Below are 14,737 nucleotides of genomic sequence, written 5' to 3'. Positions count from 1 at the left end.
GCAGCGCGCAGCCGGAGGCAGAAGACCGAACCTTGGTCGCGCCCCTGGAGCCCTCCTTCGGTTGGCTTGGAATTCCAGTGTAGACACCGTCGCGGGTGCCGGTTGCAACCTACCCTCAGGCCCTCGCCGGCCCAGACTTGCAGCCTCATTGGCAACCTCCCGCCCCAGGTTAAAAGGCACAATAACGGCACCTGGAGGGGCAATGAAGTGCGGACGGGCTGTTCGAGGGCAGCGGGGCAGAGCGGTCCCCGCTGCGCAGCGCTATGACAGTGACGGAAGCCACGGACCGTTTCTAGGAAGCAGATAAATGGAATTAAGTAGAATTAAGATTCCAAGACGTTTTACACGCGGTCCCTTCTGAGCCTCTCAGCAGCCGAGGAAGGTAGGCCCAAGCATCAGCTGTCATCCAGGAAGGCTCTCAGAGGGCGGCCGACGCCTTCACGTCACACGGCCAAGGGGCTCTGAAGCCGGGACTCGAATCCAGGGTTCTGCACACCGGATCTCCTGCTAATCCTTGGCACCCGCTGCCTCGCGGGAGCCCAGTCGCCTGCAGGACAGGGCGTCCCTGCAGCTGTGCCGTTCGCTGTGTCTCCGGGATCAGTTGTGGGAGCACCAGTCCAAGCGCGGCCTCGGAACCGAACGGACAAAGACGGGGGCTGGAGACGCGTAGGGATGGCGGCGGCAATTACGGCCCTGGGAGGGGGAGCGCACCTGGCACGGGAACCGTGGGCAGGCGGGGCCCCCTGATCCAGTCGGAATGAGGCGCGGGGCTCCCGGTTAGCAACTTGTATATACACAACGCCCCATCTCCTGAGCTTGCTTTCAAGGCCCATCCACAGTTCCACTCATTCAGGGCCGGTCCATTCCACAGGCAGTTCCCCCTAGCCGGCCAGGTTCTACCTTCTGGCTCTTTCAGCTTCCTGAATTTCTGATCCCATCTACCGGTAACAGCCTTCTGGACTAGCCTGGCGGGACAAAGGCGAGTCTATGGTACTTAGGAATGTCCACTAGTCAGGGTCTGCACAGTTGCTGCAGTCAGCCAAACACCTTGTTGGGGAGGAAGGAGAGGGATCTCTGGTGACTGGGGAGAGCCCAGTTCCAACTTTTTGGGGCTAGGGAGCTACACTGTGTAGGGAACCACACCCTGTCCAATGGGTGACCAGCAAGGACTATAGTCACTGTGCACCAACAATGACAGGTATTTCTTTCCTGGACTCCCAGGAAGTTCTCCTCAGACCAGAACTTAGTCCACACCTCCCAGCAGCTGCTCAAAATATATAGTCTTTTGGCCAGGTGCGGTGGCTTATGTCTGTAATACCAGCATTTTGGGAGGCCAAGGCAGGTGGATGACTTGAGCCCAGGAGTTCCAGACCAGCCTGAGCAAGATGGTGAGACCTTATCACTACAGAAAAAACAAACAAACAAACAAACAAACAAAAAGCCAGGCCTGGTGTTGCATGGCTGTAGTCCCAGCTACCCAAGGAGAAGCTGAGGTAGGAGGATCACTTGAGCCCAGGAGTTTGCAGTTGTAGTGAGCTATGTTCATGCCACTGTACTCCAGCCTAGGTGACAGAGGAAGACCCTGTCTCTCTAAAAAAATTATATATAATATTGTATATTACATATAATCTCAGCAGGAGGGATGGCTGAAAGCAGGCCTGGGTAGGTTTTGTAAAGAATGAGTTCACTGGATTCCCCTGCAAAACTCTACCTGTGGAACCCAGAGCCAAGGCCTTGCCACTTCCTCCCCATTGGGTAAGGCACAAGTGGCAAGTGGGCCAAGGATAAGTGCTAGGGGGACACGAGGGTGTCCAGCCTATTAAAATGGTCACTGCAGATGTCATGCTGGCCTGGGAGCAGCAGGGCTTGGAAAACATCTGCTGCTGCCTGCCTGCCCAGATAGGGTGAGGAGTAAATGATTCAGGGCAGGACCCCAGAGCTGATGGCTTGGTTGGGCACAGCAGATTCAATTTTTTCCTTTTTTTTTTTTTTTTTTTTTATAATGCAGAGTCTTGCTGTGTTGCCCAGGATAGACTGCAGTGGTGTGATCTCAGTTCACTGCAACCTCCACCTCCCGGGTTCAAGTAATTCTCTGCCTCAGCCTCCCGAGTAGCTGGGACTACAGGCTCACACCACACTCCTGGCTAATTTTTTGTATTTTTAGTACAGACGGGGTTTCGCCATGTTGGCCAGGCTGGTCTTGAACTCCTGGCTTCAAGTGATCTGCCTGCCTCGGCCTCTCAAAGTGCTGGGATTACAGGTGTGAGCCACCATGCCTGGCTTAGCAGATTCAGTTTTTAACAATCTTCCTTCTCTGTCCCACCTTGGAGTCCTCCTGATTTTGTCTGTTTATCTGGCAGGCACCTGGCGTTGCCGCTGCGTGGGCGCTGGTGTGTGCGAGTCGCGCTCCCAGAAACCCAAACACGTCGTGGGGCTGCCATGTGCCGCAGAGAGCACTGGAGGCCAGGTAGGGGCTAAGGCTCCCCGCAGCCTTCTGCGTGTTGTCGAGTACGCAGTTGAAATAGTTCTCCAAACTGGCTCGTCCTCCGAGACCCTTCCCAGGCGCCCAGACTCTGTCAACAGAGTCCATTGCTAAAACTCCTCGTTAGTATTTACCATCCCTCCAGTCTCTGTTTTGAAGCAGTGATTTTCAACCACTGCTCGTTTTCAAAAGAAATCATCTCAAGCAGCCCTGTGCTGCTAAAAGCAGGGCCGGGAGGTCTCGGTGCCGGACTCCACCCTGCAGCCCTTTCCTTTCGCCACCGCCCTGTGCTGTCCCTCCTTAGGGAAACCTTAGGGTGGAGCGATGAGTCGCCCTTGACTAACTCTTCGGGGTCAACCTCTCCTTCCACGCCAAGGAAAGGATTCCAGGGCGATGTTTCTGGAAATGGAAATCTGACCAAGCCACTGCCCTGGTGAAAATTCAGTGGGTCCCTAGCACCTAGTGCAGCGGCTCCTAGCCTGAGTATTGCCCTCTTTCGGTGGGGAGGGGTTGGGTTTTTTTTGTAGCATCTGTTGATCTGATCTCCAACATCCTCCGCGTCAATTCCCACTCCACCCACATCCCTTACCCTATACATATAAGTTTTCCAGCCACGGTGCTGGCTTGAGTGGGGGTGCGTGCAGTGCTGACACCAAAATGGAGGTCCCGTGTTTCTGAGAGTGTGTTTCAGAGAAATGCAAACCTGAAACGCCTCCTGCCAAGAGAGAGTTTCTGGAAAAACTAAGGCCTTTGAGAAACAAAGCTGAGGTGAGTAACTTAATTAAAAAAAAAAAAAACAAACAGAGAGGAGTTTCAAGAACACTAAGTGGGAAGAAAAGGAAGGAGTCTGGGGTGGGGCAGGGATTCGGGGCACCAGCTTCCTTATCGCTGAGCATGGGGGGCGGGGGAGGCGGGGCGTGTGTTGTCACGGGAGGCATTGATAGAGCAACCTCCTTCAGGGAAAGAAAAATGGAGGTCGGAAGCAGAGTGAGGAAAGACCACGGTGGAGTGTGGGGGCTGCGGGGTGGACTTCTGGCAGGAGCCTTCTCCAGCCATGGCTTTGGGGCTGATACGGTTAGGCACTCTGTGTCCCCACCCAAGTCTCATCTTAAATTGTCATCCCCATAATCCCCACGTGTGAAGGGAGAGACCTGGTGGAGGTAATTGAATCATACAGGTGGTTTCCCCCATGCCGTTCTCATGGTAGTGAGTGAGTTCTCAGGAAATCAGATGGTTTTATAAGGGGCTCTTCCCCCATCACTCCACACTTCTTTCTGCTGCCTTCTGAAGGAGGTGCCTTGCTTCCCCTTCTGCCATGATTGTCAGTTTCCTGAGACCTCCCTAGCCATGCAGACTTGTGAGTCAATCAAACCTGTTTCCTTTCTAAATTACTTAGTCTTGGGCAGTTTTTTGGTTTTTTGTTTTGTTTTGAGATGGAGTCTCACTCTGTCACCTAGGCTGGAGTGCAGTGGCGTGATATCGGCTCACTGCAACCCCCACCTCCCAGGTTCAAGCGATTCTCCTGACTCAGCCTCCTGTGTAGCTGGGATTACAGGCACACACCACCATGCCCAGCCAAGTTTTGTATTTTTAGTAGAGACGGAGTTTCACCATGTTGGCCAGGCTGGTCTCGAACTCCTGACCTCAAGTGATCTGCCCACCTCGGCCTCCCAAAGTGGTGGGATTACAGATGTGAGCCACCGTGCCCGGCCTTTTTGTTTGTTTTTGAGGCAGAGTCTCACTCTGTCACCCAGGCTGGAGTGCAGTAGTGTGATCTGGCTTACTGCAACCCCCACCTCCTGGGTTCAAGTGATTCTCCTGCCTCAGGCACCCACCACCACACCCGGCCATGGGCAGCTCTTTATGGCAGTATGAAAACAGATGAATACAGGGTCCCTCTCGGTTGTCCTGTCTGGGGCTGTCAGTTCACCGGAGCTAGACTCAGGCAGGTGGGCTTCCTTTGGCTTTGCTCACCTTGCTGCTGCGGGTCCACTTCAAAAAGATGACAACAAAGCAGAGCTCACCTGAGGACGTGCAAGAGCCCTTGTTTATGGAGCTTGCAGACTCCACAAGACTCCTAAGAATTGTTGAACCATCCCTGGTTGCAGCTTCTGCAGATGGATTCCTTGCTTGTTGAAGCACCTGCTTGCTTGACTCTTGCTGCCTGAATTCCTCTTCTTCCCAGGAGACCAGCTAGGGTGGGGAGAGCCTTGCTGGAGCCCTAAGCAAGGAGGGCTGATTTCCAGGGGTGTAGACTGGCTGACACGGGTGTCACTTTGTTATGGATTGAGATATTCCACATAAACAATATGGCAAAGTTTTTTGTTTGTTTGTTTGTTTGTTTTTTGAGACAGAGTCTGACTCTGTCGCCCAGGCTGGAGTGCAGTGGCCAGATCTCAGCTCACTGCAAGCTCCGCCTCCCGAGCTTACACCATTCTCCTACCTCAGCCTCCGGAGTAGCTAGGACTACAGGCGCCCACCACGTCGCCCGGCTAGGTTTTTTTTTTGTATTTTTTTTTTTAGTAGAGACGGGGTTTCAACATGTTAGCCAGGATGGTCTCGATCTCCTGACTTCGTGATCCGCCCATCTCGGCCTCCCAAAGTGCGGGGATTACAGGCTTGAGCCACCGCGCCCAGCCTGTTTGTTTGTTTTTTGAGACAGAGTTTCACTCTTGTTGCCCAGGCAGGAGTGCAGTGGCACAATCTGGGCTCACTGCAACCTCTGCCTCCCGGGTTCAAGCAATTCTCTTGCCTCAGTCTCCTGAGTAGCTGGGATTACAGGCATGCGCCACTATGCCTGGCTAATTTTGTATTTTTAGTAGAGACAGGGTTTCTCCATGTTGGTCTTGTTGGACTCGAACTCCCGACCTCAGGTGATCCGCTTGCCTCGGCCTCTAAAAGTGCTGAGATTACAGGCGTTAGTCACCACGCCCAGCCTATATGGCAAAGTTTTAACACCATTTTTACTAAAACAAATATCATAAAGGACTTTGTAAAGAATATATTACAACCGATTAGGCCAGTGGCTTTTTGTTTGTTTGTTTGTTTGTTTGTTTAGCGGGATTTGGTTGAACCTCATCATGCTATAGATCTTCCATTCAGGGATGTGGGCATAGTTCAGTGGAGGCTGCCTGCAATGAAATTGGGCAGAGGCAAGAATAGAGAGGTCAGCCTTAGCCCAGCTTCCAGGAGCACCAGAGACTAAGAAGGATATCTCCCAGAGGGAAAGCCAGAGGCCAGGCAAGGGAACGTATATGAACACCCAGCCTGTGCTCTGGTGTGAGGTTGCAACAGGAGTAGGATTGGTTCAATCAGCATGTTTTCTTTCATGTACTAGGTTGAAAGTATTAGCCCGTTTTATAGGTGAAGAAATGGAGGCTCAGAGAGATGACATGACTTAGCCAAGTCCACCAAGTGAGTAGACAGAGATGACCTGAACTCTGGAGTTCTGCCTGTAACATACCCTAGTCCTTTCTTGATTGTCCATAATATACAAACACAGTGGCCTAAGAATATTTACTCCCCTGGTCACTGTTTCTTCAGCTGGAAAGGGAAACAAATTAATAACATTTGAAAAAACAAAAACCCAACAACTAAAAAAGTGTTACTAAGTGCAATGCCGTTTGAGAGAACAAACTGTCAACAAAAATAATACTTAATTCTCTGGAAGTGAAATTAATTAAAAATTCAGAGGAGCTACCAGAGCACTAGCTGGTGGGCTTAAATAAGTGAAGGACTAGCTGGGGCAACATAGCAAGACCTCATCTCCTCAAAAACAAAAAAGAAAAGAAAATTAGGCATGGTGGCATGCACCTGTAGTCACACCTACTTGGGAGGCTGAGTGGGAGGATCACTGGAGCCTGGGAGGCCAAGGATACAGGGAGCCATGATTGTGCCACTGTACTCCAGCCGGGACAATAGACTAAGACACTGTTTAAAAAAAAAAAAAAAAAAGAAATGTGGGAAATTCCTCTCACTGTATCAATGCAAATAATTCCCACCTGCAGCTATGGTGAAGTGCAGGCCTCTGCTTTACCTGGCAGAGTTAGGGACAGCTGTCATCCCGGCTTCCATCCTGTGCCCTCTGTGGACAACTACACTATGTTGCCTGCCCTCTGCTATGGGATAAGTGTGGCCTGGAGCTGTGCTGGGGCAGGACAGCCACCCCATGACATACGACCACCCTGAGGCAGTGCTCTTATGGAGATGACCACAGCCCCATTGTGGTGTTCCTTCTGGACAGTGTCATCACTGAGGCTGCCTGAGGAATGTTGGCAGCAGGCCTGGAGCACCAGGGGCTCTGCAAGCCCCTCATTTCATAGGCACCTTGGCCAGGACCAGTCCCAGGGGCCAGAGGCAGGTCACTGCCCCCAGGAGCCAGGTCTGCACTGGGTGCAGCGGGAAGGGGCTCAGGGAACCCTGGGAGAAGAGATTTTTCCTCCATACCCTTCCAGTTCTTTGAGCTTAAAAAGCAAACATTCTTTGTAACTAGCTTTCTCTGGTGCTTTTAACAGACACTGGGAACCAAAACTTTGTTTTAATACATTTTGTCAGTACCTGTCTGCCAGCTGCTAGAGTCCTCTATCTGGGTGGCTCTGTGTGGCAGCCCTGGCCCTGCTTTGCCAGGGTCACTTTTTTATCCCGACTTTTATCCGAGAGGAACACCTGGTCACTGAGGTTCAGTGGCTTGCCAGAAGCCACCCAGCTATCGGGGCAGAGCCGGCATTCCTCCTCGCGTCTGTCTGGTGCCAAATCTCTCCAGTGCTCTCCCAGCCTCACTCTCCACTGTGTGTGCTGTGTGTCCTTGGTGATGGCTGCAGCCTCTGGGTATGTTTCCAAGTTCACCACCAACAATGGCTAATAGTTTCCTCCTGAAACTGAACAAGGAGAAAAAAGTGCCATTAAAGCTATCAGCCACCATTAGAGCTATGAGCAATGCCAGCTTTGCTTCAGTTTGAAATGTATTTTTCTTTTCTATGAAGACTATATTGTGCTTCTTCATAAAGTTCAGTTCTACACTCAGCACAAGCAGCGATTATTTCAAAAAGTACCTCACACTGCCCTCAAGGCTGGAAAAATGTCTCCATTTGTAAGAGGCATGTAGGAGCTGAGACTGCTGAGGGCCCGGCAGGGTGTCAACTTCCATCACAGGTTCAGTCCAGGACACACGCCCAGGAAAGGGAAAGAGTGAACTGCCTACAGCTTTTGAAATGATTTCTATTTCTCTTTTATGCTTTTGTTTGCAAATCCTCGGTGGAGTTTGTCCATGATATGAAATGCTAATAAAAATGATGACCTGTGGATGGTGGGCAGCTCACATGAGGATTTTTAAAAACCAGCTTCATTCAGGTATAATTCCGGTATACAACAAACCGCACCTTTAAAATGTATGGTTTGATGCCCTTTATATTTATTTATTTTTTTGAGACAGGATATCTCTCTGTCACCCAGACTGAAGTGCAGTGGCACGATTATGGCTCACTGCAACCTCCACCTCCTGGGTTCAGGAGATTCTCGTGCCTCAGCCTCCCAAGTAGTTGGGACTACAGGTGCGCACCACTGCACTCGGTTGATTTTTTTGTTTTGTTTTGCTTTGTTTTAGTAGAGATGGGGTTTTGCCATGTTGGCCAGGCTGATCTTGAACTCCTTGCCTCAAGTGATCCACCCACCTCGGCCTCCCAAAGTGCTGGTATTAACAGGGGTGGGCCACTGTGTCTGTCCTTTTTTTTTTTTGATAAATAGAGACATGGCCTCACTCTGTCACCCAGGCTGGGGTGCAGTGGTATGATCATAGCTCACTGCAGCCTCATATTCCTGAGCTCAGGCAATCCTCCCACCTCACCCTCTGAGTAGCTGGGACTACAGGCCAGTGCCACCACACCTGGCTAATTAAAACAGAATTTTTTTTTGTAGAGATGGGGTCTCACTTTTGCCAGTGCTGGTCTTCAGCTCCTAACCTCAAATGATCCTTCTGCCTTGGCCTTTCAAAATGCTGGGGTTACAAATGTGAGCGGCCAAATCTCACCATGAGTTTTGACATATGTGTACATTCTCGAAACCATCTCCACCATTATGATGACAGCATGTGTATAGCCACCACCCCACACTTTCCTTGTGGCCCTTTGTAATTGCCCTAGGTGCCCCTTCCCACTCTGCATTCCCAAGGGACCAATGATATGCTTCTGTCATTGTTGATTAGTTTGCATTTTCTCGAGTTTTGTATAATGGCATCACAAAGCACTCACCACCAAACGCCTTATAATCCTGTGGCTTTTCGTGTTTTTGTTTTTATTTTTGTTTTTGTTTGAGATGGAGTCTTGCTCTGTAGCCCAGGCAGGAGTGCAGTGGCACCATCTCGGCTCACTGCAAGCTCTGCCTCCCGAGTTCATGCCATTCTCCTGCCTCAGCCTCCCTGAGTAACTGTGACTACAGGCGCCCGCCACCACGCCTGGCTTATTTTTTGTATTTTTAGTAGAGATGGGATTTCACCATGTTAGTCAGGATGGTCTCGATCTCCTGACCTCGTGATCTTCCCGCCTCGGCCTCCCAAAGTGCTGGGATTACAGGCGTGAGCCACCACGCCCGGCCAATCCTGTGGGTTTTCCTGTGTCAATGTCCCTCAGCCAGAGACCACCAGGGTCACTTGCAGTTGGGCAGGTTGGGTTTACTACTCATTGCAGGGAGGGAGAACATGCACCATGGGAAAATATTTCAGTAAATGATGTTGAAAAGAACCTGTTATAGGATTTGGGTGATTTGAGAGAGCATCTAGGGAAGTGAGGGTTCACTCTAGAATTGAAGCTGTCAGAAAGCAGGGGCAATTCTATAATTGCATACTGTCTTAGTCTGTTCGTATTGCTATAAAGCAATAACTGAAGCTGGGTAATTTATAAAGAAAAAAGGTGTCTTTGGCTTACAGTTCTGTAGGCTGTACAAGAAGCACGGTGCCAGCATCTGTTTCTGGTGAGGCCTCAGAAAGTTTCACTCACGACGGAAGGTGAAGGGAGCCAATGTGTGCAGAGATGAGATGGTGAGAGAGGAAGCAAGAGACAGGGAAGTGCTGGGCTCTTCTTTAACAATCAGCTGTCATGGGAACTAATAAAGGAAGAACTCACCTTCCCCTCACAGTGCATTAATCTACTCATGAGGGATCCACCCCCATGACCCAAACACCTTGCACTATGCCCCCATCTCCAACCTTGGGATCAAATTTCAACATGAGGTTTGCTGGGGCAGACATCCACACTGTAGCACGTACCTTAACAAATCTTACCTATCGAGGGCAGACTAGAATAAAGGTAAAGCTGTACTGGGGGAGAAAAAGGAGCTATCACCTTGGCTTAGGCAATGGTTTCTTAGACACAATTCCTAAAGCACAAGCAACAAAAAATAGATAAACTGGATATAATTAAAATGTTAAAACTTGCATGCTTCAAAGGAGGACATCAAGAAAGAGAGAAGAGGTCTGGTGCGGTGGCTCACGCCTTTAATCCCAGCACTTTGGGAGGCTGAAGCAGGAGGATCTCTTCAGTCCAGGAGTTAGAGACTAGTCTGAGCAACATAGTGAAACACTTTCTCTAAAAAAAATTTTTTAAAAAGTTAGCCAGGTGTGGTGGCGCATACCTGTAGTTCCAGTTACTTGGGGGCCCAAGGTGAGAGGATTGCTTAAGCCTGGAGGTCGAGGCTGCTGTGAGCCAGGATCACACTACTGCACTGTAGCCCGGGGAACCAAGCACAACTCTGTCTCAAAAAAGAAAAGAAAGGAAAGTGAAAAGACAACCCATAGAATTGGGGAATATTTTTGCAAATTATGTATCTGATAAAAGACTTGTATTGGCCGAGTGCAGTGACTCACACCTGTAATCCCAGCACTTTGGGAGGCCGAGGCGGGTGGATCACGAGGTCAGAAGATTGAGACCATCTTGGCTAACACAGTGAAACCCCATCTCTACTAAAAATTAAAAAAAAAAATTAGCTGGGCGTGGTGGCAGGTGCCTGTAGTCCCAGCTACTCGGGAGGCTGAGGCAGGAGAATGGCGTGAACCCAGGAGACAGAGCTTGCAGTGAGCCGAGATCATGCCACTGCATTCCAGCCTGGGGGACACAGTGAGACTCCGTCTCAAAAAAAAAAACTTGTATTTACAATATATAAAGAATTATTACAACTAATAACAAAAAAAAAACCCAATTTTAAAATGAGCAAAGGATCTGAATAACACTTCTTTATTTTTTATTTTATTTTATTTTTTATTTTTTGAGATGGAGTCTTGCTCTGTCACCCAGGCTGGAGTGCAGTGGTGCGATCTCGGCTCACTGCAACCTCTGCTTCCCAGGTTCAAGTGATTCTCTTGCCTCAGCCACCTGTGTAGCTGGGATTACAGGCACTTGCCACCTCACCCGGCTAATATTTTTATTTTTAGTAGAGACAGGGTTTCACCACGTTGGCCAGGCTCGTCACTGGTCTCGAACTCCTGACCTCAAGTGATCCACCCCCCTCGGCCTCCCAAAGTGCTGGGTTTAGAGGAGTGAGCCACCGTGCCTGGCCTGAATAGACACTTCTTTAAAGAAGATAAACAAGGGGCTAATAAACGCATGAAAAAGTGTTCAGCATCACTAATCATTAGGGAAATGTGAATCAAAACCACAGTGAGATACTACTTCACACCCATTAGGATGTCTATTAAGAACAAGAAAGAAAAGAGGGAAAATAATAAGTGTGGTGAGATTGTGGAGGCGTTGGAAGCCTCATACACTGCTGTTGAGAATGTGAAATGGTGTTGCCACTGTGGAAAACAGCCTGGCAGTTTCTCAGCATGGATCTACCATGTAACCCAGCAATTCCACGTCTAGGTATATACCCAAGAGAAACAAAAACATGACCGGGTGCAGTGGCTCATGCCTGTAATCCCAACACTTTGGGAGGCTGAGGCAGGTGGGTCACTTGAGGTCAGGAGTTTGAGACCAGCCTGGCCGACATGGTGAAACCCTGTCTCTACTAAAAAATATATCTAAATTAACCAGGCAGGTATGGTGGTGGGCTCCTGTAACCCCAGCTACCCTGGAGGCTGAGGCAGGAGAATTGCTTGAACCCAGGAGGCAGAGGTTGCAGTGAGCTGAGATTATGCCACTGCAATCCAGCCTGGGCAACAGAGACCCTCTCTTATAAAAAAAAAAAAATGCAAACGAACATACAAAAAGGCTGAACATCATTAATCATCAGAAAATGCAAATCAGAACTATAATGAGATGTCATCTCAACCCAGTTAAAATGTTTTCTGTCCAAAAGACAGGCAATAACACATGCCGGCGAGGTTGTGGAGAAAAAGGAACCCTCATACACCAAGGATGGAATGTAAATTAATACAGTCACTATGGAAAACAGTTTGGAAGTTCTTCAAAAGACTGAAAATAGAGTTACCATACGACCAAGCTATCCCACTGCTAGGTATGTACCCAAAAGAAAGGAAATCAGTATGTCTAAGAGATACCTGCACTCCTGTGTTTATTGCAGCACTATTCACAATAGCCCAGATTTAGAAACAACCTAAGTGTCCATCAACAAATGAATGGGTAGAGAAAATGTGGTACATATACACAATGGAGTACTATTTAGCCATAAAAAAGAATGAGATCCTGTCATTTGAAAGAACATAGATGGAAATGGAGGTCATTATGTTAAGTGAAATAAGCCAGAAAGACAAACATCGCGTGTTCTCACTTATCTGTGGGAGGTAAAAATTAAAGCAATTCAACTCATGGACATAAAGAGTAGAAGGATGACTATCAAAGGCTGGGAAAGGTAGTGGCGGGGCAGGGGTGGGGAGAGGGGATGATTAATGGGTACAGAAAAGATTAGAAAGAACAAATAAGACTTAGTATTTGCTAGCACAACAGAGTGGCTGTAGTAAAAAATGATTTAACTTCATTTAAAATTAACTAAAAGAATATAACTGGATTATTTGAAACACAAAGGATAAATGCATGAGGTAATAGATACCCTTTTGACCCTGATATGATTATTATGCATTTTAAGCCTATATCAAAACATCTCATATAGCCCATAAATAAATACACCTACTATGTACCCACGAAAATTAAAAATTAAATAAATATAACATGGTGATGGTTGCACGCTTCTGTGAATACAATTTTTTCAATGTTTTTAGCTTTTATTTTAGGTTCAGGGGTACCTGTGCATGTTTGTTATATAGATAAATTGTGTGTTATGGGGGTTCAGTGTACAGATTATTTCATCACTCCAGTAAAAAGCATAGTATCTGGTAGGTAGATTTTCGTTTCCTTTCTCTTCTTTTTTTTTTTTTTTTTTGGTGAGACGGAGTCTTGCTCGTCGCCCAGGCTGGAGTGCAGCAGCATGATCTCGGCTCACTGCAACCTCTGCCTCCTGGGTTCAAGCAATTCTCCTGCCTCAGACTCCCAAGTAGCTGGGACTTACAGATGCATGCCACAACGCCTGGCTAGTTTTTGTATTTTTAGTGGAGACAGGGTTTCATGTTGGCCAGGCTGGTCTTGAATTCCTGACCTCAAGTGATTCATCCACTTCGGTCTCCCAAAGTGCTGGGATTACAGGTGTGAGTGTGCCTGGCCAGTTTTTCTATCTTCACTCTCCTTCCTCCCTCCTCCCTCCACCCTCAATTAGGCCTTAGTCTCTGTTATTCCCTTCTTTGTGTCTATGTGTACTCAATGTTTAGCTCCCACTTATAAGTGAGAACATGTGGTATTTTGTTTTTTGTTCCTTCGTTAGTTCACTTACGATCATGGCCTCCAGCTCCACCTACATTGCCACAAAGGACAAGATCTCATTTTTTTAATGGCTGCATAATATTCCATGGTGTATACATACCACATTTGCTTTATCCAGTCTACCATTGATGAGCATTTAGCTTGATTGCATATCTTGCTATTGTGAATAGCACTGGGATGAACATACATGTGCACATGTCTTTATGGTACAAAAACATAATTCTGTGAATATAATTAAAGCCATTGAATTATATACTTTTTTTGAGACAACATCTTGCTCTGTTGCCCAGGCTGGAGTGCAGTGGGACAATCATAGCTCACTGTAGCCTGGACCTCCCACCTCAGCCTCCCAAATAGCTAGAAATATTGTTGTGCACCATCATGCTCAGCTGATTTTTATTTTTATTTTTATTTTTTTTTTGAGATGATGTCTCACTCTGTAGCTGAGGCTGGAGTACAGTGGCGCAATCTCAGCTCACTACAGTCTCTGCCTTCTGGGTTCAAGCACTTCTCCTGCCTCAGCCTCCCAAGTAGCTGGAACTAGAGGGGCATGCTTCCACACCTGGCTAATTTTTTGTATTTTAGTAGAGACAGAGTTTCACCATGTTGTCCAGGCTGGTCTTGAACTCCCAATGCTCAGCTAATTTTTAAAATTTATTATATTATTTTGTAGAGACAAGGTCTTGCTATGTTGCCCAGGCTGGTCTCGAACTCCTGAGCTCAAGCGATTCTCCCACCTTGGCCTTCCAAAGTGCTGGGATTACAGGCGTGAGCCACTGAATTGTACACTTTGAATGGATGAATTAAATGGTATGTGAATTAGATCTTTATAAATCTGTTCAAAGAATAGCAGTCACTCATTTTAACCAAGAGAATTTATTTGGTATTTTATGGGTGACAGCATAGTGACCTTGTTTTTGTCAGTACCTAGACAAAATTATGACATGGCCTTGCCTTGCCTCATTTTATCATGGTCTCAGAGTAACCTTATTGGAGGTTGGAATTCTGTGAGTCTGTTTATGTTCCCCATGAGAGTCAGATGAGTTTGTGACAACATTGAGGTCTAACCGTGAATGTCAGATCAGCTCTGCATGTCAGGAACTGCTTTTTTTCTTTCTCAGCTAATGTTGGGAAGCTCAGCAGGGCCTTGGGGGCCCACAAAAATGTGAATAAACATACTTGGAAAGTCCACAGACTCTCCGGTCCCAGCCTCCTGCTGGTGTGAACCTGGGCTTCTGTGCCTGGGACCCTGGGAGGTTGAGGGACACTGGGCCGGAGGAAATAATGTGCCATCTGGGATTTTTTGTGCTTTCTTATGTCTGTTGCTATTTCAAAATATTTAAAGGCAGAAAGTTTACCACCTGCTCTGTCAAGGAGGCCCCGTCATACCCCAGTGACCGCCTCCAGCTCTCACCCCTCTCTGTTGACCCCCTAAGAATCTCTTGACAGTTCAGGGAGGACTTGTACAGTGGGGTGAAGGGCAGGGACAGGAGCT

At 48.0% G+C, this 14,737-nt stretch overlaps 1 long non-coding RNA gene across 1 annotated transcript; it reads left to right on the top strand.

Moving 5' to 3' along the window:
- The first annotated feature begins 2,359 nt into the window (after window positions 1–2,359).
- LOC105546908 lies at window positions 2,360–14,499 on the top strand. The gene is made up of 3 exons (XR_001007156.1): window positions 2,360–3,250; window positions 5,820–5,896; window positions 14,364–14,499. It is a non-coding gene; the product is annotated as an uncharacterized LOC105546908 (long non-coding RNA).
- The last annotated feature ends 238 nt before the right edge of the window (window positions 14,500–14,737 follow it).

This window comes from Mandrillus leucophaeus, unplaced genomic scaffold (assembly GCF_000951045.1).
Source record: "Mandrillus leucophaeus isolate KB7577 unplaced genomic scaffold, Mleu.le_1.0 Scaffold374, whole genome shotgun sequence".
Classification (NCBI taxonomy): domain Eukaryota; kingdom Metazoa; phylum Chordata; class Mammalia; order Primates; family Cercopithecidae; genus Mandrillus; species Mandrillus leucophaeus.
Note: the sequence above shows the minus strand (reverse complement) of the source record. Positions and strands in the feature narration are given on the sequence as shown.